The sequence below is a fragment of the Oncorhynchus masou genome, unplaced genomic scaffold (genome assembly GCF_036934945.1).
Source record: "Oncorhynchus masou masou isolate Uvic2021 unplaced genomic scaffold, UVic_Omas_1.1 unplaced_scaffold_948, whole genome shotgun sequence".
Taxonomy (NCBI): Eukaryota; Metazoa; Chordata; class Actinopteri; order Salmoniformes; family Salmonidae; genus Oncorhynchus; species Oncorhynchus masou.
Genome location: NW_027015975.1, coordinates 1 through 24,852, shown reverse-complemented (window position 1 = coordinate 24,852; position 24,852 = coordinate 1). Strand labels below are relative to the sequence as shown.

General features: G+C 45.7%; 1 pseudogene; it reads right to left on the bottom strand.

The window, feature by feature from the left end:
- Positions 1–1,050: 1,050 nt before the first annotated feature.
- Positions 1,051–23,503, bottom strand: LOC135538372 (low-density lipoprotein receptor-related protein 6-like; annotated as a pseudogene).
- Between the last annotated feature and the right edge of the window lie 1,349 nt (positions 23,504–24,852).

The window sequence follows — 24,852 nt, the reverse complement described above, 5'->3', positions numbered from 1 at the left end:
TGTGGTAGTGACGAGGGGCCCCGGGTCGGGTCAATAGTGTTGTGGTAGTGACGAGGGGCCCCGGGTCGGGTCTGGAGTGATGTGGTAGTGACGAGGGGCCCCGGGTCAGGTCTGGAGTGATGTGGTAGTGACGAGGGGCCCCGGGTCGGGTCATGAGTGTTGTGGTAGTGACGAGGGGCCCCGGGTCGGGTTCAGGAGTGTTGTGGTAGTGACGAGGGGCCCCGGGTCGGGTCTGGAGTGTTGTGGTAGTGACGAGGGGCCCCGGGTCGGGTCTGGAGTGATGTGGTAGTGACGAGGGGCCCCGGGTCGGGTCTGGAGTGATGTGGTAGTGACGAGGGGCCCCGGGTCGGGTCAGAGGTTCTTTATGTACCCTGTTAGATGAATAAGGAGCTTGTATAATATGTAGTACCTAGTTGAAGCAATACAGGCAGACAGGAAATCCTGGAAAACCAGGAAACCATTAGAAAGGAGCTCAAATCACTCAGTACACCTTGTTGTCTGTTACTATGGAAACCAGCTGACTGGTTACTATGGGGATCACAGATCCACTACAAAATGGCTGCCCAGGCTGCAGAGTTTTGTGCTGCAGTAGCTGTCTGTCACCTCCAGGGGGCGTCGTCCTGCCTCTCCACTCCGCCCTCCTCTCCTTGTTCCGGGCGTTGTCGCGGTGTGTTATTCGGAGTCAGAGAGTACCATCTACGTGTTTTAAATGTTCTTCCAGCCTCGTAACAACTGTTTGTATCTTCTGGATTTAAGGCAACTTATCATGTTTGTGATGGTTTTAATAAAACGTTTTCTTAAAAAATAAAAAATAAATGTACAAATGTTTGAATACAAACCTCTACGGTGTATCCAGTAAACGCTGTATAGAAAATATATAGATATGCTTTTTTCTATTTTTAAAATGTACAAATGTTCCCGGAGCTCTTTCTTCCACCCCGAGCTTCCTGTCTCTCTGTTCATATGTTCTGTACATTGACGCCAGCAGCCTCCTCTCCTCCCCTCTTTTAGAAACACAATATCAACAATTGTTATGTACAGCGAGGGGTTTCAGGAGGAGTCTGTGCAGGGTGATGGGGGCGGGGGTAGAGGTGGTGAGAGTAGGAGCGCTCCGTATAGGGGGAGGGGGGCAGCTCTCATAGTTCTCCTCCGCTGACAGGTACTGGCTGCGGGGGGTGGGGGGTGGGGGAAAGGGTTCCGAGTCGTAGTTCAGGTCGCTGGTGTAACCTTTGGCGACGCCGGAGCTGGAGGTGGGCGGGGCGCGGCGTCCGGGGGTGTAGTCGCTGTCGCAGACGTCCGTGGAGCAGGGGGTTGTGGGAGGGGCGAAGTGACTGTAGGTGTAGGGACGGTAACTGGGGACAGGAAGGAGAGCAGATACATTAATTAGCCTGACAGAAGAAGAGATCAGTCTCCAGACACAAGTTACCAACCTGTTGTACATTTACATGACTGACTGTTTGAAGAAGAGTTCAGTCTCCAGACATGATGAGAAGACTGGCTCAGCGGGAGGTCAGAACCAGTCAGAACCAGAACCAGTCAGAACCAGAAGCAGACAGCAACTGATCAGACCCGTAGTTTTATATATCATTATATTACTCTTATACTATTACCATTATATTACTGCTATACTATTACCATTATATTACTACTATACTATTACCATTATATTACTGCTATACTATTACCATTAAATTACTGCTATACTATTACCATTATATTACTGCTATACTATTACCATTATATTACTACTATACTATTACCATTATATTACTACTATACTATTACCATTATATTACTGCTATACTATTACCATTATATTACTACTATACTATTACCATTATATTACTACTATACTATTACCCTAATATTACTACTATCATATTACCACTATATTACCACTATATTACTACTATATTACTACTATACTATTACCATTATATTACTACTACAATATTACCATTATATTACTACTATACTATTACCATTATATTACTACTATAATATTACCATTATATTACTACTATACTATTACCATTATATTACTACTATCATATTACCACTATATTACTACTATATTACTACTATACTATTACCATTATATTACTACTACAATATTACCATTATATTACTACTATACTATTACCATTATATTACTACTATAATATTACCATTATATTACTACTATACTATTACCATTATATTACTACTATCATATTACCACTATATTACCACTATATTACTACTATATTACTACTATACTATTACCATTATATTACTACTACAATATTACCATTATATTACTACTATCATATTATCATTATATTATTACCATTATATTACTACTACATTATTACCATTATATTACTACTATCATATTACCATTATATTACTACTACAATATTACCATTATAGTACTATAATATTACCATTATATTACTACTACAATATTACAATTATATTACTACTACACTATTACCATTATATTACTACTACACTATAACCATTATATTACTAATACAATATTACCACTGTATTACTACTACAATATTACCACTATATTACTACTATCATATTACCATTATATTACTACTATCATATTACCATTATATTACTACTATCATATTACCATTATATTACTACTATCATATTACCATTATATTACTACTATCATATTACCATTATATTACTACTACAATATTACCATTACATTACAACTACAATATTACCATTATATTACTACTATCATATTACCATTATATTACTACTATCATATTACCATTATAATATTACCATTATATTACTACTACAATATTACCATTATATTACAACTACAATATTACCATTATATTACTACTATCATATTACCATTATATTACTACTATCATATTACCATTATATTACTACTATCATATTACCATTATAATATTACCATTATATTACCATTATACTATTACCATTATATTACTACTACAATATTACCATTATATTACTACTACAATATTACCATTATATTACTACTACAATATTACCATTATATTACTACTACAATAATTTTACCACTATATTACTACTACAATATTACCATTATATTACTACCATTATATTACCATTATATTACTACCATTATATTACCATTATATTACTACCATTATATTACCATTATATTACAACTACAATATTACCATTATATTACCACTATAATATTACTACTACCATATTACCATTATATTACTACTACCATATTACCATTATATTACTATTATACTATTACCATTATATTACTACTATCATATTACCACTATATTACTACTATATTACTACTATACTATTACCATTATATTACTACTACAATATTACCATTATATTACTACTATCATATTATCATTATATTATTACCATTATATTACTACTACATTATTACCATTATATTACTACTATCATATTACCATTATATTACTACTACAATATTACCATTATAGTACTATAATATTACCATTATATTACTACTACAATATTACAATTATATTACTACTACACTATAACCATTATATTACTACTACAATATTACCACTGTATTACTACTACAATATTACCACTGTATTACTACTATCATATTACCATTATATTACTACTATCATATTACCATTATATTACTACTATCATATTACCATTATATTACTACTATCATATTACCATTATATTACTACTATCATATTACCATTATATTACTACTATCATATTACCATTATATTACTACTACAATATTACCATTATATTACAACTACAATATTACCATTATATTACTACTATCATATTACCATTATATTACTACTATCATATTACCATTATAATATTACCATTATATTACTACTACAATATTACCATTATATTACAACTACAATATTACCATTGTATTACTACTATCATATTACCATTATATTACTACTATCATATTACCATTATATTACTACTATCATATTACCATTTTAATATTACCATTATAATATTACCATTATATTACCATTATAATATTACTACTACAATATTACCATTATATTACTACTACAATATTACCATTGTATTACTACTACAATATTACCATTGTATTACTACTACAATAATTTTACCATTATATTACTACTACAATAATTTTACCACTATATTACTACTACAATATTACCATTATATTACTACCATTATATTACCATTATATTACTACCATTATATTACCATTATATTACTACCATTATATTACAACTACAATATTACCATTATATTACCACTATAATATTACTACTACCATATTACCATTATATTACTACTACCATATTACCATTATATTACTATTATACTATTACCATTATATTACCACTACCATATTACCATTATATTACCACTACAATATTACCATTATATTACCACTACAATATTACCATTATATTACTACTACAATATTACCATTATATTACCACTACAATATTACCATTATATTACTACTACAATATTACCACTGTATTACTACTATCATATTACCATTACATTACTACTATCATATTACCATTACATTACTACTATAATATTACCATTATATTATTACCATTATATTACCACTACATTATTACCATTATATTACTACTACAATATTACCATTACTACTACAATATTACCATTATATTACTACTATCATATTACCATTATATTACTACTATCATATTACCATTATATTACTACTATCATATTACCATTATATTACTACTATCATATTACCATTATATTACTACTATCATATTACCATTATATTACTACTATCATATTACCATTATATTACTACTACAATATTACCATTATATTACAACTACAATATTACCATTATATTACTACTATCATATTACCATTATAATATTACCATTATATTACTACTACAATATTACCATTATATTACAACTACAATATTACCATTATATTACTACTATCATATTACCATTATATTACTACTATCATATTACCATTATATTACTACTACAATATTACCATTATATTACTACTACAATATTACCATTATATTACTACTACAATATTACCATTATATTACTACTACAATAATTTTACCACTATATTACTACTACAATATTACCATTATATTACTACCATTATATTACCATTATATTACTACCATTATATTACCATTATATTACAACTACAATATTACCATTATATTACCACTATAATATTACTACTACCATATTACCATTATATTACTACTACCATATTACCATTATATTACTATTATACTATTACTACTATAATATTACCATTATATTACTACTACAATATAACATGACCATAATATTACATTATATTACCATAATATTACCATGATATTATTACTAAAATATTACATTATAATATTACCATAATATTAAACATATTATTACATTATTGCTATAATATTACATTACATTATTACTATAATTATACATTATATTACCATATTACATTATATTATTACTATAATATCACCATAATATCACATTATATTACCATAATATTACTACTATATTAAATTGTAGAGTTTATTTATTTCCTGTCTGGATCAGGGTTGTGTCCAGGGTTGTGTGTAACGTTGTGTACAGGGTTGTGTGTAATGTTGTGTGTAAACGTTGTGTCCAGGGTTGTGTGTAACGTTGTGTCCAGGGTTCTGTGTAACGTTGTGTGTAACGTTGTGTGTAAACGTTGTGTACAGGGTTGTGTGTAACGTTGTGTGTAACGTTGTGTACAGGGTTGTGTGTAACGTTGTGTACAGGGTTGTGTGTAACGTTGTGTACAGGGTTGTGTGTAACGTTGTGTGTAACGTTGTGTGTAACGTTGTGTGTAACGTTGTGTACAGGGTTGTGTGTAACGTTGTGTACAGGGTTGTGTGTAACGTTGTGTACAGGGTTGTGTGTAACGTTGTGTACAGGGTTGTGTGTAACGTTGTGTACAGGGTTGTGTGTAACGTTGTGTACAGGGTTGTGTGTAACGTTGTGTACAGGGTTGTGTGTAACGTTGTGTGTATTGTTGTGTACAACGTTGTGTGTAATGTTGTGTACAGGGTTGTGTGTAATGTTGTGTACAGGGTTGTGTGTAATGTTGTGTACAGGGTTGTGTGTAACGTTGTGTACAGGGTTGTGTATTACGTTGTGTACAGGGTTGTGTGTATTGTTGTGTACAGGGTTGTGTGTAATGTTGTGTACAGGGTTGTGTGTATTGTTGTGTACAGGGTTGTGTGTATTGTTGTGTGTATTGTTGTGTACAGGGTTGTGTGTATTGTTGTGTACAGGGTTGTGTGTATTGTTGTGTCCAGGGTTGTGTATTGTTGTGTACAGGGTTGTGTATTGTTGTGTACAGGGTTGTGTGTAATGTTGTGTACAGGGTTGTGTGTATTGTTGTGTACAGGGTTGTGTATTGTTGTGTCCAGGGTTGTGTGTATTGTTGTGTACAGGGTTGTGTGTAACGTTGTATGTATTGTTGTGTACAGGGTTGTGTGTATTGTTGTGTACAGGGTTGTGTATTGTTGTGTCCAGGGTTGTGTGTATTGTTGTGTCCAGGGTTGTGTGTATTGTTGTGTACAGGGTTGTGTGTAATGTTGTGTACAGGGTTGTGTGTAATGTTGTGTACAGGGTTGTGTGTAACGTTGTGTACAGGGTTGTGTGTAATGTTGTGTACAGGGTTGTGTGTAATGTTGTGTACAGGGTTGTGTGTATTGTTGTGTCCAGGGTTGTGTACAGGGTTGTGTGTATTGTTGTGTACAGGGTTGTGTGTAATGTTGTGTACAGGGTTGTGTGTATTGTTGTGTACAGGGTTGTGTGTATTGTTGTGTACAGGGTTGTGTGTATTGTTGTGTCCAGGGTTGTGTGTAATGTTGTGTATTGTTGTGTCCAGGGTTGTGTACAGGGTTGTGTATTACGTTGTGTACAGGGTTGTGTGTAATGTTGTGTATTGTTGTGTCCAGGGTTGTGTACAGGGTTGTGTATTACGTTGTGTACAGGGTTGTGTGTAATGTTGTGTACAGGGTTGTGTGTAATGTTGTGTCCAGGGTTGTGTGTAATGTTGTGTCCAGGGTTGTGTAATGTTGTGTCCAGGGTTGTGTGTAATGTTGTGTCCAGGGTTGTGTAATGTTGTGTACAGGGTTGTGTGTAATGTTGTGTACAGGGTTGTGTGTATTGTTGTGTACAGGGTTGTGTGTATTGTTGTGTACAGGGTTGTGTCCAGGGTTGTGTGTAATGTTGTGTACAGGGTTGTGTGTAATGTTGTGTACAGGGTTGTGTGTAACGTTGTATGTATTGTTGTGTACAGGGTTGTGTGTAACGTTGTGTCCAGGGTTGTGTACAGGGTTGTGTGTAACGTTGTGTATTACGTTGTGTACAGGGTTGTGTGTAACGTTGTGTATTACGTTGTGTACAGGGTTGTGTGTAATGTTGTGTCCAGGGTTGTCTCCCCCAATGACAGCATGTGCTGCAGGACGGCCTTTTTCCATCGAGCCGAACAACAGCCTGCTGAACAATAAATACCACAGCCTGATTACATTATGAAGCAGACGACATATCCCTCCGCTGCCCTCTGGAAACAGAACACGGAAAATAAATCCCATTGTTGAGTTTCCTAGGGTTCGTCTACAGTAGAGCATCTTGAGGAGAGACAACCGTGGCGGGGAGAGACAACCGTGGCGGGGAGAGACAACCGTGGCGAGGAGAGACAACCGTGGCGAGGAGAGACAACCGTGGCGGGAGAGACAACCGTGGCGGGGAGAGACAACCGTGGCGGGGAGAGACAACCGTGGCGGGGAGAGACAACCGTGGCGGGGAGAGACAACCGTGGCGGGGAGAGACAACCGTGGCGAGGAGAGACAACCGTGACAAGGAGAGACAACCGTGGCGAGGAGAGACAACCGTGGCGAGGAGAGACAACCGTGGCGAGGAGAGACAACCGTGACAAGGAGAGACAACCGTGGCGGGGAGCAGAGGGTTACCTGTATGAACGGTGCGTTGACGGGCTGTTGGAGGAGTAGCCAAACTCCATGGTGTACTGAGATCTGACGGTCGCAGGAGATGGAGGAGGGTTCAGGATCTGGAGAGGAGACAGAGGGATGGATGGAGGAAGGGGAGAGAGGAGAGGGAAGGGGAGAGAGGAGAGGGAAGGGGAGAGAGGAGAGGGAAAGGGGAGAGGAGACAGGGATGGATGGAGGAAGAGGAGAGGGAAGGGGAGAGGAGAGAGGGATGGATGGAAGAAGAGGAGAGAGGAGAGGAGAAAGAGGGACATGGAGAGAAAAGTTTAAAAACAAATCGTTATTCATGACACGAGCCAAATACAGCAGGTGTAAACAGATGTTGACTTATGAAATATTTCCCACAATGCAGTTAAAATGTGAATAAATAAATAAAGGAAATTGTAACACAATAAAATATGTGTGTGTGTGTAAAGTGTGTAAGGTGTGTGTGTGTGTGTGTGTGTGTGTGTGTGTGTGTGTGTGTGTGTGTGTGTGTGTGTGTGTGTGTGTGTCGTACCGGGGGGAAGTAAGTGCCCTTGGTGGAGGAGGAGCTTGAGGAGGAGGCTCCAGTTACGTGGGCGCGGTCGTAAGGGGGGCCACTGGACCCGCCCATGATGCTCAACGAACCAATCACAGACTTCCCCCTGGACATACCTGAAGACAAGATATACTTTATCAACAAGACAAAGTAGCAGGAGTCAATAACAAAGAAAATCAAGTATTTCTCATTTAACAGGTTTGGACTGGGGGTCATGAGGTTTGGACTGGGGGTCATGAGGTTTGGACTGGGGGTCATGAGGTCTGGACTGGGGGTGTCTCATCAAATTGTATTGATCACATGCAGATTGTAGCTATAGATGGTGGCCTCTCTCTAGGAGCCGATCCATCGGTCTGGGTTGTGTGGCGAGCGGTCCTACCTGGCAGAGACCCGGACAGAGAGGCAGGGTGAGGTACATAACCCAGAGAAACAGAAGGGCCGTGGACCACCAAATCATTGGTTCCTGTCTCCCTGTCGTCTTTCATCTGGGGACAGAGCACGCGCTGGCACACCAAGTAGATGGCGCCCACCACAAACAGCGCCATGACAACCCCCACAATGGAGCCGATGGTGTTGGTAGGCTGGGAGGACGGCTCCTCTGTTGGGTCTGGGGGGGGGCAGAGGAGGAGCTTACTAGAATGACATTATTCTATGTTTAGTTGAGAGATCCAGCAGGGAAATACTACCTTTTAGGCAGTTAGTTGGAACACATTCTACACCCCATCATGTAGACACACTATAGATAAACTGGTCTCGGATCAGATCTGTCATGAGGACACACTATAGATAAACTGGTCTAGGATCAGATCTGTCATGAGGACACACTATAGATAAACTGGTATAGGATCAGATCTGTCATGGAGACACACTATAGATAAACTGGTCTAGGATCAGATCTGTCATGGAGACACACTATAGATAAACTGGTCTAGGATCAGATCTGTCATGGAGACACACTATAGATAAACTGGTCTAGGATCAGATCTGTCATGAGGACACACTATAGATAAACTGGTCTAGGATCAGATCTGTTATGAGGACACACTATAGATAAACTGGTCTAGGATCAGATCTGCCATGAGGACACACTATAGATAAACTGGTCTAGGATCAGATCTGTCATGAGGACACACTATAGATAAACTGGTCTAGGATCAGATCTGTTATGAGGACACACTATAGATAAACTGGTCTAGGATCAGATCTGTCATGAGGACACACTATAGAAAACACTTCCGCGTGAGATAAACTGGTCTAGGATCAGATCTGTCATGAGAACACACTATAGATAAACTGGTCTAGGATCAGATCTGTCATGAGAACACACTATAGATAAACTGGTCTAGGATCAGATCTGTCATGAGTACACACTATAGATAAACTGTCCTAGGATCAGATCTGTCATGGAGAAACACTATAGATAAACTGGTCTAGGATCAGATCTGTCATGAGGACACACTAGATAAACTGGTCTAGGATCAGATCTGTCATGGAGAAACACTATAGATAAACTGGTCTAGGATCAGATCTGTCATGAGGACACACTATAGTTAAACTGGTCTAGGATCAGATCTGTCATGAGGACACACTATAGATAAACTGGTCTAGGATCAGATCTGTCATGTAGACACTATAGATAAACTGGTCTAGGATCAGATCTGTCATGGAGAAACACTATAGATAAACTGGTCTAGGATCAGATCTGTCATGAGGACACACTATAGTTAAACTGGTCTAGGATCAGATCTGTCATGAGGACACACTATAGATAAACTGGTCTAGGATCAGATCTGTCATGGAGAAACACTATAGATACACTGGTCTAGGATCAGATCTGTCATGAGGACACACTATAGATAAACTGGTCTAGGATCAGATCTGTCATGAGGACACACTATAGAAAACACTTCCCCGTGAGAGAAACTGTCCTCGGATCAGATCTATAATTGAATAGACTTACAGCAGCCCATCTCGTCCGAGTTGTCAGAGCAGTCTGTAGAGTGGTCACACTTCTGATGTTTCCCCACGCACTGACCGCTAGAACAGCTGAAGTGGTCCGGGGAGCACCGCACTGGAGAGGGTTGAACCAGGTTAAACAGTAATCTACATTAGACTGGAGAGGGTTGAACCAGGTTAAACAGTAATCCACATTAGACTGGAGAGGGTGAAACCAGGTTGAACCAGGTTAAACAGTAATCTACATTAGACTGGAGAGGGTTAAACCAGGTTGAACCAGGTTAAACAGTAATCGACATTAGACTGGAGAGGGTTAAACCAGGTTAAACAGTAATCTACATTAGACTGGAGAGGGTTAAACCAGGTTGAACCAGGTTAAACAGTAATCTACATTAGACTGGAGAGGGTTGAACCAGGTTAAACAGTAATCTACATTAGACTGGAGAGGGTTAAACCAGGTTGAACCAGGTTAAAAACAGTAATCTACATTAGACTGGAGAGGGTTAAACCCGCTTAAACCAGGGTTAAACCAGGTTAAACCAGGTTAAACAGTAATCTACATTAGACTGGAGAGGGTTAAACCAGGTTAAACCAGGTTCAGCAGTAATCTACATTAGACTGGAGAGGGTGAAACCAGGTTAAACCAGGTTTAAACCAGGGTGTGAGACATGTGTCTCTCCCTCTCTGTGTGTGTGAGACATGTGTCTCTCCCTCTCTGTGTGTGTGTGAGACATGTGTCTCTCCCTCTCTGTGTGTGTGTGAGACATGTGTCTCTCCCTCTCTGTGTGTGTGTGTGAGACATGTGTCTCTCCCTCTCTGTGTGTGTGTGAGAGATGTGTCTCTCCCTCTCTGTGTGTGTGTGAGACATGTGTCTCTCTGTGTGTGTGTGAGAGGTGTCTCTCCCTCTCTGTGTGTGTGTGAGAGGTGTGTCTCTCCCTCTCTGTGTGTGTGTGAGAGATGTGTCTCTCCCTCTCTGTGTGTGTGTGAGAGATGTGTCTCTCCCTCTGTGTGTGTGTGTGAGGTGTCTCTCCCTCTCTGTGTGTGTGTGAGAGGTGTCTCTCCCTCTCTGTGTGTGTGTGTGAGAGGTGTCTCTCCCTCTCTGTGTGTGTGTGTGAGATGTGTCTCTCCCTCTCTGTGTGTGTGTGTGTGAGATGTGTCTCTCCCTCTCTGTGTGTGTGTGTGTGTGAGAGAAGTGTCTCTCCCTCTCTGTGTGTGTGAGAGAAGTGTCTCTCCCTCTCTGTGTGTGTGTGAGAGGTGTCTCTCCCTCTCTCTGTGTGTGTGAGAGAAGTGTCTCTCCCTCTCTGTGTGTGTGAGAGGTGTCTCTCCCTCTCTGTGTGAGAGGTGTCTCTCCCTCTCTGTGTGTGTGTGAGAGAAGTGTCTCTCCCTCTCTGTGTGTGTGTGAGAGGTGTCTCTCCCTCTCTGTGTGTGTGTGAGAGGTGTGTCTCTCCCTCTCTGTGTGTGTGTGAGAGGTGTGTCTCTCCCTCTCTGTGTGTGTGTGAGAGATGTGTCTCTCCCTCTGTGTGTGTGTGTGAGGTGTCTCTCCCTCTCTGTGTGTGTGTGAGAGGTGTCTCTCCCTCTCTCTGTGTGTGTGAGAGGTGTCTCTCCCTCTCTCTGTGTGTGTGAGAGAAGTGTCTCTCCTCTCTGTGTGTGTGTGAGAGAAGTGTCTCTCCTCTCTGTGTGTGTGTGAGAGGTGTCTCTCCCTCTCTGTGTGTGTGAGAGAGGTGTCTCTCCCTCTCTGTGTGTGTGTGAGAGAAGTGTCTCTCCCTCTCTGTGTGTGTGTGAGAGGTGTCTCTCCCTCTCTCTGTGTGTGTGAGAGAAGTGTCTCTCCTCTCTGTGTGTGTGAGAGGTGTCTCTCCCTCCCTGTGTGTGTTCCTGTCTTACCTTCACATTTGTTCTCGTCTGAGCGATCCTGACAGTTGACCTCTCCGTTGCAGCGGAGGCCGAGGTCAACACACTGTCTGGAGTCACACTGAAACTCTGCATCTGAACAGACAGGACAGTCTCCCTCGTCGCTGCTGTCATCACACTCTGGGTAGCCGTCACACCGCCACGCGTGGGGAATACAGTCCACCTCCCCGGACACACAGGAGAACTGTTCTGGAGAACAGGTGGGGGGTTCTGGGGAGGAGAGACGGGTTACAACTGTTCTGGGGTAGAGGAGAGACGGGTTACAACTGTTCTGGGGAGGAGAGACGGGTTACAACTGTTCTGGAGGAGGAGAGACAGGTTACAACTGTTCTGGAGGAGAGACAGGTTACAACTGTTCTGGAGGAGGAGAGACAGGTTACAACTGTTCTGGAGGAGAGACAGGTTACAACTGTTCTGGAGGAGGAGAGACAGGTTACAACTGTTCTGGGGAGGAGAGACGGGTTACAACTGTTCTGGGGGAGAGACGGGTTACAACTGTTCTGGAGGAGGAGAGACAGGTTACAACTGTTCTGGGGAGGAGAGACGGGTTACAACTGTTCTGGGGGAGAGACGGGTTACAACTGTTCTGGAGGAGGAGAGACAGGTTACAACTGTTCTGGGGAGGAGAGACGGGTTACAACTGTTCTGGGGAGGAGAGACGGGTTACAACTGTTCTGGGGGAGAGACGGGTTACAACTGTTCTGGAGGAGGAGAGACGGGTTACAACTGTTCTGGAGGAGGAGAGACGGGTTACAACTGTTCTGGGGAGGAGAGACAGGTTACAACTGTTCTGGGGAGGAGAGACGGGTTACAACTGTTCTGGGGGAGAGACGGGTTACAACTGTTCTGGGGAGGAGAGACGGGTTACAACTGTTCTGGGGGAGAGACGGGTTACAACTGTTCTGGGGAGGAGAGACAGGTTACAACTGTTCTGGGGGAGGAGAGACAGGTTACAACTGTTCTGGAGGAGGAGAGACGGGTTACAACTGTTCTGGAGGAGGAGAGACAGGTTACAACTGTTCTGGAGGAGAGAAAGGTTACAACTGTTCTGGAGGAGGAGAGACAGGTTACAACTGTTCTGGAGAGGAGAGACAGGTTACAACTGTTCTGGAGAGGAGAGACAGGTTACAACTGTTCTGGGGAGGAGAGACAGGTTACAACTGTTCTGGGGAGGAGAGACAGGTTACAACTGTTCTGGGGAGGAGAGACAGGTTACAACTGTTCTGGAGGAGGAGAGACGGGTTACAACTGTTCTGGGGAGGAGAGACGGGTTACAACTGTTCTGGGGAGGAGAGACGGGTTACAACTGTTCTGGGGAGGAGAGACGGGTTACAACTGTTCTGGGGAGGAGAGACGGGTTACAACTGTTCTGGGGAGGAGAGACGGGTTACAACTGTTCTGGGGAGGAGAGACGGGTTACAACTGTTCTGGAGGAGGAGAGACGGGTTACAACTGTTCTGGAGGAGAGACAGGTTACAACTGTTCTGGAGGAGAGACGGGTTACAACTGTTCTGGAGGAGGAGAGACAGGTTACAACTGTTCTGGAGGAGGAGAGACAGGTTACAACTGTTCTGGGGGAGGAGAGACAGGTTACAACTGTTCTGGAGGAGGAGAGACAGGTTACAACTGTTCTGGAGGAGGAGAGGAGAGACAGGTTACAACTGTTCTGGGGAGGAGAGACGGGTTACAACTGTTCTGGGGAGGAGAGACGGGTTACAACTGTTCTGGGGAGGAGAGACGGGTTACAACTGTTCTGGAGGAGGAGAGACGGGTTACAACTGTTCTGGAGGAGGAGAGACGGGTTACAACTGTTCTGGAGGAGAGACAGGTTACAACTGTTCTGGAGGAGAGACGGGTTACAACTGTTCTGGAGGAGGAGAGACAGGTTACAACTGTTCTGGGGGAGGAGAGACAGGTTACAACTGTTCTGGAGGAGGAGAGGAGAGACAGGTTACAACTGTTCTGGGGAGGAGAGACGGGTTACAACTGTTCTGGGGAGGAGAGACGGGTTACAACTGTTCTGGGGAGGAGAGACGGGTTACAACTGTTCTGGAGGAGAGACAGGTTACAACTGTTCTGGAGGAGAGACAGGTTACAACTGTTCTGGAGGAGGAGAGGAGAGACAGGTTACAACTGTTCTGGAGGAGGAGAGGAGAGACAGGTTACAACTGTTCTGGGGAGGAGAGACAGGTTACAACTGTTCTGGGGAGGAGAGACAGGTTACAACTGTTCTGGGGAGGAGAGACAGGTTACAACTGTTCTGGGGAGGAGAGACAGGTTACAACTGTTCTGGAGGAGGAGAGACGGGTTACAACTGTTCTGGAGGAGGAGAGACGGGTTACAACTGTTCTGGAGGAGGAGAGACGGGTTACAACTGTTCTGGAGGAGGAGAGACGGGTTACAACTGTTCTGGAGGAGGAGAGACAGGTTACAACTGTTCTGGAGGAGAGACAGGTTACAACTGTTCTGGGGGAGGAGAGACGGGTTACAACTGTTCTGGAGGAGGAGAGACGGGTTACAACTGTTCTGGAGGAGGAGAGACGGGTTACAACTGTTCTGGAGGAGGAGAGACGGGTTACAACTGTTCTGGAGGAGGAGAGACGGGTTACAACTGTTCTGGAGGAGGAGAGACGGGTTACAACTGTTCTGGAGGAGGAGAGACGGGTTACAACTGTTCTGGAGGAGAGACAGGTTACAACTGTTCTGGAGGAGAGACGGGTTACAACTGTTCTGGAGGAGAGACGGGTTACAACTGTTCTGGAGGAGGAGAGACAGATTACAACTGTTCTGGAGGAGGAGAGACGGGTTACAACTGTTCTGGGGAGGAGAGACAGGTTACAACTGTTCTGGAGGAGAGACAGGTTACAACTGTTCTGGAGGAGGAGAGGAGAGACAGGTTACAACTGTTCTGGAGGAGGAGAGGAGAGACAGGTTACAACTGTTCTGGGGAGGAGAGACAGGTTACAACTGTTCTGGGGAGGAGAGACAGGTTACAACTGTTCTGGGGAGGAGAGACAGGTTACAACTGTTCTGGGGAGGAGAGACAGGTTACAACTGTTCTGGGGAGGAGAGACAGGTTACAACTGTTCTGGAGGAGGAGAGACGGGTTACAACTGTTCTGGAGGAGGAGAGACGGGTTACAACTGTTCTGGAGGAGGAGAGACGGGTTACAACTGTTCTGGAGGAGGAGAGACAGGTTACAACTGTTCTGGAGGAGGAGAGACAGGTTACAACTGTTCTGGAGGAGAGACAGGTTACAACTGTTCTGGAGGAGAGACAGGTTACAACTGTTCTGGGGGAGGAGAGACGGGTTACAACTGTTCTGGAGGAGGAGAGACGGGTTACAACTGTTCTGGAGGAGGAGAGACGGGTTACAACTGTTCTGGAGGAGGAGAGACGGGTTACAACTGTTCTGGAGGAGGAGAGACGGGTTAGGAGGAGAGACAACTGTTCTGGAGGAGGAGAGACGGGTTACAACTGTTCTGGAGGAGAGAGGTTAGAGGAGAGACAGGTTACAACTGTTCTGGAGGAGAGACAGGTTACAACTGTTCTGGAGGAGGAGAGAGACAGTTCTGGGGAGGAGAGACGGGTTACAACTGTTCTGGAGGAGGAGGGTTACAACTGTTCTGGGGAGGAGAGACGGGTTACAACTGTTCTGGGGAGGAGAGACGGGTTACAACTGTTCTGGGGAGGAGAGACAGGTTACAACTGTTCTGGGGAGGAGAGACGGGTTACAACTGTTCTGGGGGAGGAGAGACGGGTTACAACTGTTCTGGGGAGGAGACAGGTTACAACTGTTCTGGGGGAGGAGAGACAGGTTACAACTGTTCTGGGGAGGAGAGACGGGTTACAACTGTTCTGGGGAGGAGAGACAACTGGGTTACAACTGTTCTGGAGGAGGAGAGACGGGTTACAACTGTTCTGGAGGAGGAGAGACGGGTTACAACTGTTCTGGGAGGAGGAGAGAGGAGGAGAGACGGGTTACAACTGTTCTGGGGGAGGAGAGACAGGTTACAACTGTTCTGGGGGAGGAGAGACAGGTTACAACTGTTCTGGGGAGGAGAGACAGGTTACAACTGTTCTGGGGAGGAGAGACAGGTTACAACTGTTCTGGAGGAGGAGTTCTGGAGAGGAGAGAGGGTTACAACTGTTCTGGAGGAGGAGAGAGGTTACAACTGTTCTGGAGGAGGAGAGACGGGTTACAACTGTTCTGGAGGAGGAGAGACAGGTTACAACTGTTCTGGAGGAGGAGACGGGTTACAACTGTTCTGGAGGAGTTCTGGAGGAGAGACGGGTTACAACTGTTCTGGAGGAGGAGAGACAGGTTACAACTGTTCTGGAGGAGGAGAGACGGGTTACAACTGTTCTGGAGGAGGAGAGACAGGTTACAACTGTTCTGGAGGAGAGACAGGTTACAACTGTTCTGGAGGAGGAGAGACGGGTTACAACTGTTCTGGAGGAGGAGAGACGGGTTACAACTGTTCTGGGGAGGAGAGACGATTACAACTGTTCTGGGGAGGAGAGACGGGTTACAACTGTTCTGGAGGAGGAGAGACGGGTTACAACTGTTCTGGAGGAGGAGAGACGGGTTACAACTGTTCTGGAGGAGGAGAGACGGGTTACAACTGTTCTGGTGGAGGAGAGACGGGTTACAACTGTTCTGGAGGAGGAGAGACGGGTTACAACTGTTCTGGGGAGGAGAGACAGGGTTACAACTGTTCTGGAGGAGGAGAGACGGGTTACAACTGTTCTGGAGGAGGAGAGACGGGTTACAACTGTTCTGGGGAGGAGAGACGGGTTACAACTGTTCTGGAGGAGGAGAGACAGGTTACAACTGTTCTGGGGAGGAGAGACGGGTTACAACTGTTCTGGAGGAGAGACAGGTTACAACTGTTCTGGAGGAGGAGAGACGGGTTACAACTGTTCTGGGGAGGAGAGAGGAGGGTTACAACTGTTCTGGGGAGACAGGTTACAACTGTTCTGGGGGAGGAGAGAGTTACAACTGTTCTGGGGAGGAGAGACAACTGTTCTGGGGGAGGAGAGACAGGTACAACTGTTCTGGAGGAGAGACAGGTTACAACTGTTCTGGGGAGGAGAGACGGGTTACAACTGTTCTGGGGAGGAGAGACGGGTTACAACTGTTCTGGGGAGGAGGAGAGTTCTGGGGAGGAGAGGTTACAACTGTTCTGGAGGAGGAGAGACAGGTTACAACTGTTCTGGAGGAGGAGAGACAGGTTACAACTGTTCTGGGGAGGAGACGGGTTACAACTGTTCTGGGGAGGAGAGACGGGTTACAACTGTTCTGGGGGAGGAGAGACGGGTTACAACTGTTCTGGGGGAGGAGAGACGGGTTACAACTGTTCTGAGAGACGGGTTACAACTGTTCTGGGACAGGTTACAACTGTTCTGGAGGAGGAGAGACAGGTTACAACTGTTCTGGAGGAGAGACAGGTTACAACTGTTCTGGAGGAGAGACAGGTTACAACTGTTCTGGAGGAGAGACAGGTTACAACTGTTCTGGAGGAGGAGAGACAGGTTACAACTGTTCTGGAGGAGGAGAGACAGGTTACAACTGTTCTGGGGAGGAGAGACGGGTTACAACTGTTCTGGGGAGGAGAGACGGGTTACAACTGTTCTGGGGAGGAGAGACAGGTTACAACTGTTCTGGAGGAGGAGAGACGGGTTACAACTGTTCTGGAGGAGGAGAGACGGGTTACAACTGTTCTGGGGAGGAGAGACGGGTTACAACTGTTCTGGGGGAGGAGAGACGGGTTACAACTGTTCTGGGGGAGGAGAGACAGGTTACAACTGTTCTGGAGGAGAGACAGGTTACAACTGTTCTGGGGAGGAGAGACAGGTTACAACTGTTCTGGGGGAGGAGAGACGGGTTACAACTGTTCTGGGAGAGGAGAGACGGGTTACAACTGTTCTGGAGGAGGAGAGACGGGTTACAACTGTTCTGGAGAGGAGAGACGGGTTACAACTGTTCTGGGGAGGAGAGACGGGTTACAACTGTTCTGGGGGAGGAGAGACGGGTTACAACTGTTCTGGAGGAGAGACAGGTTACAACTGTTCTGGAGGAGAGACAGGTTACAACTGTTCTGGGGAGGAGAGACAGGTTACAACTGTTCTGGGGAGGAGAGACAGGTTACAACTGTTCTGGGGGAGGAGAGACAGGTTACAACTGTTCTGGGGGAGGAGAGACGGGTTACAACTGTTCTGGAGGAGGAGAGACGGGTTACAACTGTTCTGGGGGAGGAGAGACGGGTTACAACTGTTCTGGAGGAGGAGAGACGGGTTACAACTGTTCTGGGGAGGAGAGACGGGTTACAACTGTTCTGGAGAGGAGAGACAGGTTACAACTGTTCTGGAGAGGAGAGACGGGTTACAACTGTTCTGGAGGAGAGACAGGTTACAACTGTTCTGGGGAGGAGAGACAGGTTACAACTGTTCTGGAGGAGGAGAGACAGGTTACAACTGTTCTGGGGAGGAGAGACAGGTTACAACTGTTCTGGGGAGGAGAGACAGGTTACAACTGTTCTGGAGGAGAGACAGGTTACAACTGTTCTGGAGGAGAGACAGGTTACAACTGTTCTGGAGGAGAGACAGGTTACAACTGTTCTGGGGAGGAGAGACGGGTTACAACTGTTCTGGGGAGGAGAGACGGGTTACAACTGTTCTGGAGGAGGAGAGACGGGTTACAACTGTTCTGGGGAGGAGAGACGGGTTACAACTGTTCTGGGGGAGGAGAGACGGGTTACAACTGTTCTGGGGGAGGAGAGACAGGTTACAACTGTTCTGGAGGAGAGACAGGTTACAACTGTTCTGGGGAGGAGAGACAGGTTACAACTGTTCTGGGGGAGGAGAGACGGGTTACAACTGTTCTGGGAGAGGAGAGACAGGTTACAACTGTTCTGGAGGAGAGACGGGTTACAACTGTTCTGGGGAGGAGAGACGGGTTACAACTGTTCTGGGGAGGAGAGACGGGTTACAACTGTTCTGGGGAGGAGAGACGGGTTACAACTGTTCTGGAGGAGAGACAGGTTACAACTGTTCTGGAGGAGAGACAGGTTACAACTGTTCTGGGGAGGAGAGACAGGTTACAACTGTTCTGGGGAGGAGAGACAGGTTACAACTGTTCTGGGGAGGAGAGACAGGTTACAACTGTTCTGGGGGAGGAGAGACAGGTTACAACTGTTCTGGGGGAGGAGAGACAGGTTACAACTGTTCTGGAGGAGGAGAGACGGGTTACAACTGTTCTGGGGGAGGCGAGACGGGTTACAACTGTTCTGGAGGAGGAGAGACAGGTTACAACTGTTCTGGGGAGGAGAGACGGGTTACAACTGTTCTGGAGAGGAGAGACAGGTTACAACTGTTCTGGAGAGGAGAGACGGGTTACAACTGTTCTGGAGGAGAGACAGGTTACAACTGTTCTGGAGGAGAGACAGGTTACAACTGTTCTGGGGAGGAGAGACAGGTTACAACTGTTCTGGGGAGGAGAGACAGGTTACAACTGTTCTGGAGGAGGAGAGACGGGTTACAACTGTTCTGGGGGAGGAGAGGAGAGACAGGTTACAACTGTTCTGGAGAGGAGAGACGGGTTACAACTGTTCTGGAGGAGAGACGGGTTACAACTGTTCTGGGGAGGAGAGACGGGTTACAACTGTTCTGGAGAGGAGAGACGGGTTACAACTGTTCTGGAGGAGAGACGGGTTACAACTGTTCTGGGGAGGAGAGACGGGTTACAACTGTTCTGGAGAGGAGAGACGGGTTACAACTGTTCTGGAGGAGAGACGGGTTACAACTGTTCTGGGGAGGAGAGACGGGTTACAACTGTTCTGGAGAGGAGGAGAGGGGTTACAACTGTTCTGGAGGAGAGACGGGTTACAACTGTTCTGGGGAGGAGAGACGGGTTACAACTGTTCTGGAGAGGAGAGACAGGTTACAACTGTTCTGGAGAGGAGAGACGGGTTACAACTGTTCTGGAGGAGGAGAGACGGGTTACAACTGTTCTGGAGGAGAGACAGGTTACAACTGTTCTGGAGGAGAGACAGGTTACAACTGTTCTGGAGGAGGAGAGACGGGTTACAACTGTTCTGGGGGAGAGACAGGTTACAACTGTTCTGGAGGAGAGACAGGTTACAACTGTTCTGGAGGAGAGACAGGTTACAACTGTTCTGGAGGAGAGACAGGTTACAACTGTTCTGGAGGAGAGACAGGTTACAACTGTTCTGGAGGAGAGACAGGTTACAACTGTTCTGGAGGAGAGACAGGTTACAACTGTTCTGGAGGAGAGACAGGTTACAACTGTTCTGGAGGAGAGACAGGTTACAACTGTTCTGGAGGAGAGACAGGTTACAACTGTTCTGGAGGAGAGACAGGTTACAACTGTTCTGGAGGAGGAGAGACAGGTTACAACTGTTCTGGAGGAGGAGAGACAGGTTACAACTGTTCTGGAGGAGAGACAGGTTACAACTGTTCTGGAGGAGGAGAGACAGGTTACAACTGTTCTGGAGGAGAGACGGGTTACAACTGTTCTGGAGGAGGAGAGACAGGTTACAACTGTTCTGGGGAGGAGAGACGGGTTACAACTGTTCTGGAGGAGAGACGGGTTACAACTGTTCTGGGGGAGGAGAGACAGGTTACAACTGTTCTGGGGGAGGAGAGACAGGTTACAACTGTTCTGGAGGAGAGACGGGTTACAACTGTTCTGGAGGAGGAGAGACAGGTTACAACTGTTCTGGAGGAGAGACAGGTTACAACTGTTCTGGAGGAGAGACGGGTTACAACTGTTCTGGAGGAGAGACGGGTTACAACTGTTCTGGAGGAGGAGAGACGGGTTACAACTGTTCTGGGGAGGAGAGACGGGTTACAACTGTTCTGGGGAGGAGAGACAGGTTACAACTGTTCTGGAGGAGGAGAGACAGGTTACAACTGTTCTGGAGGAGAGACAGGTTACAACTGTTCTGGGGAGGAGAGACGGGTTACAACTGTTCTGGAGGAGGAGAGACGGGTTACAACTGTTCTGGAGGAGAGACAGGTTACAACTGTTCTGGAGGAGAGACAGGTTACAACTGTTCGGGAGGAGAGACAGGTTACAACTGTTCTGGAGGAGGAGAGGAGAGACAGGTTACAACTGTTCTGGAGGAGAGACAGGTTACAACTGTTCGGGAGGAGAGACAGGTTACAACTGTTCTGGAGGAGGAGAGACAGGTTACAACTGTTCTGGAGGAGAGACAGGTTACAACTGTTCTGGAGGAGAGACGGGTTACAACTGTTCTGGAGGAGAGACGGGTTACAACTGTTCTGGAGGAGGAGAGACGGGTTACAACTGTTCTGGGGAGGAGAGACGGGTTACAACTGTTCTGGGGAGGAGAGACAGGTTACAACTGTTCTGGAGGAGGAGAGACAGGTTACAACTGTTCTGGAGGAGAGACAGGTTACAACTGTTCTGGGGAGGAGAGACGGGTTACAACTGTTCTGGAGGAGAGACAGGTTACAACTGTTCTGGAGGAGAGACAGGTTACAACTGTTCGGGAGGAGAGACAGGTTACAACTGTTCGGGAGGAGAGACAGGTTACAACTGTTCTGGAGGAGAGACAGGTTACAACTGTTCTGGAGGAGGAGAGGAGAGACAGGTTACAACTGTTCTGGAGGAGAGACAGGTTACAACTGTTCGGGAGGAGAGACAGGTTACAACTGTTCTGGAGGAGAGACAGGTTACAACTGTTCTGGAGGAGAGACAGGTTACAACTGTTCTGGAGGAGGAGAGACAGGTTACAACTGTTCTGGGGGAGGAGAGACGGGTTACAACTGTTCTGGAGGAGGAGAGACGGGTTACAACTGTTCTGGAGGAGGAGAGACAGGTTACAACTGTTCTGGAGGAGGAGAGGAGAGACAGGTTACAACTGTTCTGGAGAGGAGAGACAGGTTACAACTGTTCTGGAGGAGGAGAGACGGGTTACAACTGTTCTGGAGGAGGAGAGACGGGTTACAACTGTTCTGGAGGAGGAGAGACGGGTTACAACTGTTCTGGAGGAGAGACAGGTTACAACTGTTCTGGAGGAGAGACAGGTTACAACTGTTCTGGAGGAGGAGAGACGGGTTACAACTGTTCTGGAGGAGAGACGGGTTACAACTGTTCTGGGGAGGAGAGACAGGTTACAACTGTTCTGGAGGAGGAGAGACAGGTTACAACTGTTCTGGAGGAGAGACAGGTTACAACTGTTCTGGAGGAGGAGAGACAGGTTACAACTGTTCTGGAGGAGGAGAGACGGGTTACAACTGTTCTGGAGGAGAGACGGGTTACAACTGTTCTGGAGGAGGAGAGACGGGTTACAACTGTTCTGGGGAGGAGAGACAGGTTACAACTGTTCTGGAGGAGAGACGGGTTACAACTGTTCTGGGGGAGGAGAGACGGGTTACAACTGTTCTGGAGGAGGAGAGACGGGTTACAACTGTTCTGGAGGAGAGACAGGTTACAACTGTTCTGGAGGAGAGACGGGTTACAACTGTTCTGGAGGAGAGACAGGTTACAACTGTTCTGGAGGAGAGACAGGTTACAACTGTTCTGGAGGAGGAGAGACGGGTTACAACTGTTCTGGAGGAGGAGAGACGGGTTACAACTGTTCTGGAGGAGGAGAGACAGGTTACAACTGTTCTGGAGGAGGAGAGACAGGTTACAACTGTTCTGGGGAGGAGAGACAGGTTACAACTGTTCTGGAGGAGGAGAGACGGGTTACAACTGTTCTGGAGGAGGAGAGACAGGTTACAACTGTTCTGGGAGAGGAGAGACAGGTGAGGCATTGTAATCCTGCGTTCACATCTGACCAACTCAATGCTCTGCGTGTTACGGCAGGGATATCATTTCACGTCAGTCCATCTCCAAAGTTCACTATCAAGTGTAAAGCTGTGACCAGCAGCGCAGGGTCAGGGGTCAGGGGTTATACCTCCACAGGAGAGTTCATTCTGCAGCAGGACCAGATGAACAGGACAGGAGCAGCGTGTGGTTCCGTCTCCCTTGACGATACAGATGTGAGAACAGCCTCCGTTGTCCCAGGTACAGGGGTGCTTACCTGAAGGAGAGGAGTGAGGTCAGGAACAACATGGAGAACGTTGATCTGAGACCAGGTGGGTCAACAGCCTGTACTGGGCCCATTTCCCCGAACCATCTTAAGTCTAAGTTCATCGTTAGAACCTTAGGAGCACCGTTAAATCTCCGAACTGTCTCCCAAAACCATCGTCATTAATGTTGCACTTTAAAATGCTTGTAGTCTAAAGCCTGCCTCAGTCAGACCACTCGCAGGTCTAATCTAACGCCTGCCTCAGTCAGACCACTCGCAGGTCTAACGCCTGCCTCAGTCAGACCACTCGCAGGTCTAATCTAACGCCTGCCTCAGTCAGACCACTCGCAGGTCTAATCTAACACCTGCCTCAGTCAGACCACTCGCGGGTCTAATCTAACGCCTGCCTCAGTCAGACCACTCGCAGGTCTAATCTAACGTCTGCCTCAGTCAGACCACTCGCAGGTCTAATCTAACGCCTGCCTCAGTCAGACCACTCGCAGGTCTAATCTAACGCCTGCCTCAGTCAGACCACTCGCAGGTCTAATCTAACGCCTGCCTCAGTCAGACCACTCGCAGGTCTAATCTAACACCTGCCTCAGTCAGACCACTCGCAGGTCTAATCTAACGCCTGCCTCAGTCAGACCACTCGCAGGTCTAATCTGACGCCTGCCTCAGTCAGACCACTCGCAGGTCTAATCTGACGCCTGCCTCAGTCAGACCACTCGCAGGTCTAATCTAACGCCTGCCTCAGTCAGACCACTCGCAGGTCTAATCTAACGCCTGCCTCAGTCAGACCACTCGCAGGTCTAGTCTAACGCCTGCCTCAGTCAGACCACTCGCAGGTCTAATCTAACGCCTGCCTCAGTCAGACCACTCGCAGGTCTAGTCTAACGCCTGCCTCAGTCAGACCACTCGCAGGTCTAATCTAACGCCTGCCTCAGTCAGACCACTCGCAGGTCTAGTCTAACGCCTGCCTCAGTCAGACCACTCGCAGGTCTAATCTGACGCCTGCCTCAGTCAGGCCACTCGCAGGTCTAGTCTAACGCCTGCCTCAGTCAGACCACTCGCAGGTCTAGTCTAACGCCTGCCTCAGTCAGACCACTCGCAGGTCTAGTCTAACGCCTGCCTCAGTCAGACCACTCGCAGGTCTATTGGAGCCATAGATGGTAATATTTCTCTAGGAGCTGATTCAAATTCATAGATGGTAATATCTCTGATCCATCAGTATTGAAGCCATAGATGGTAATATCTCTGATCCATCAGTATTGAAGCCATAGATGGTAATATCTCTGATCCATCAGTATTGAAGCCATAGATGGTAATATTTCTGATCCATCAGTATTGAAGCCATAGATGGT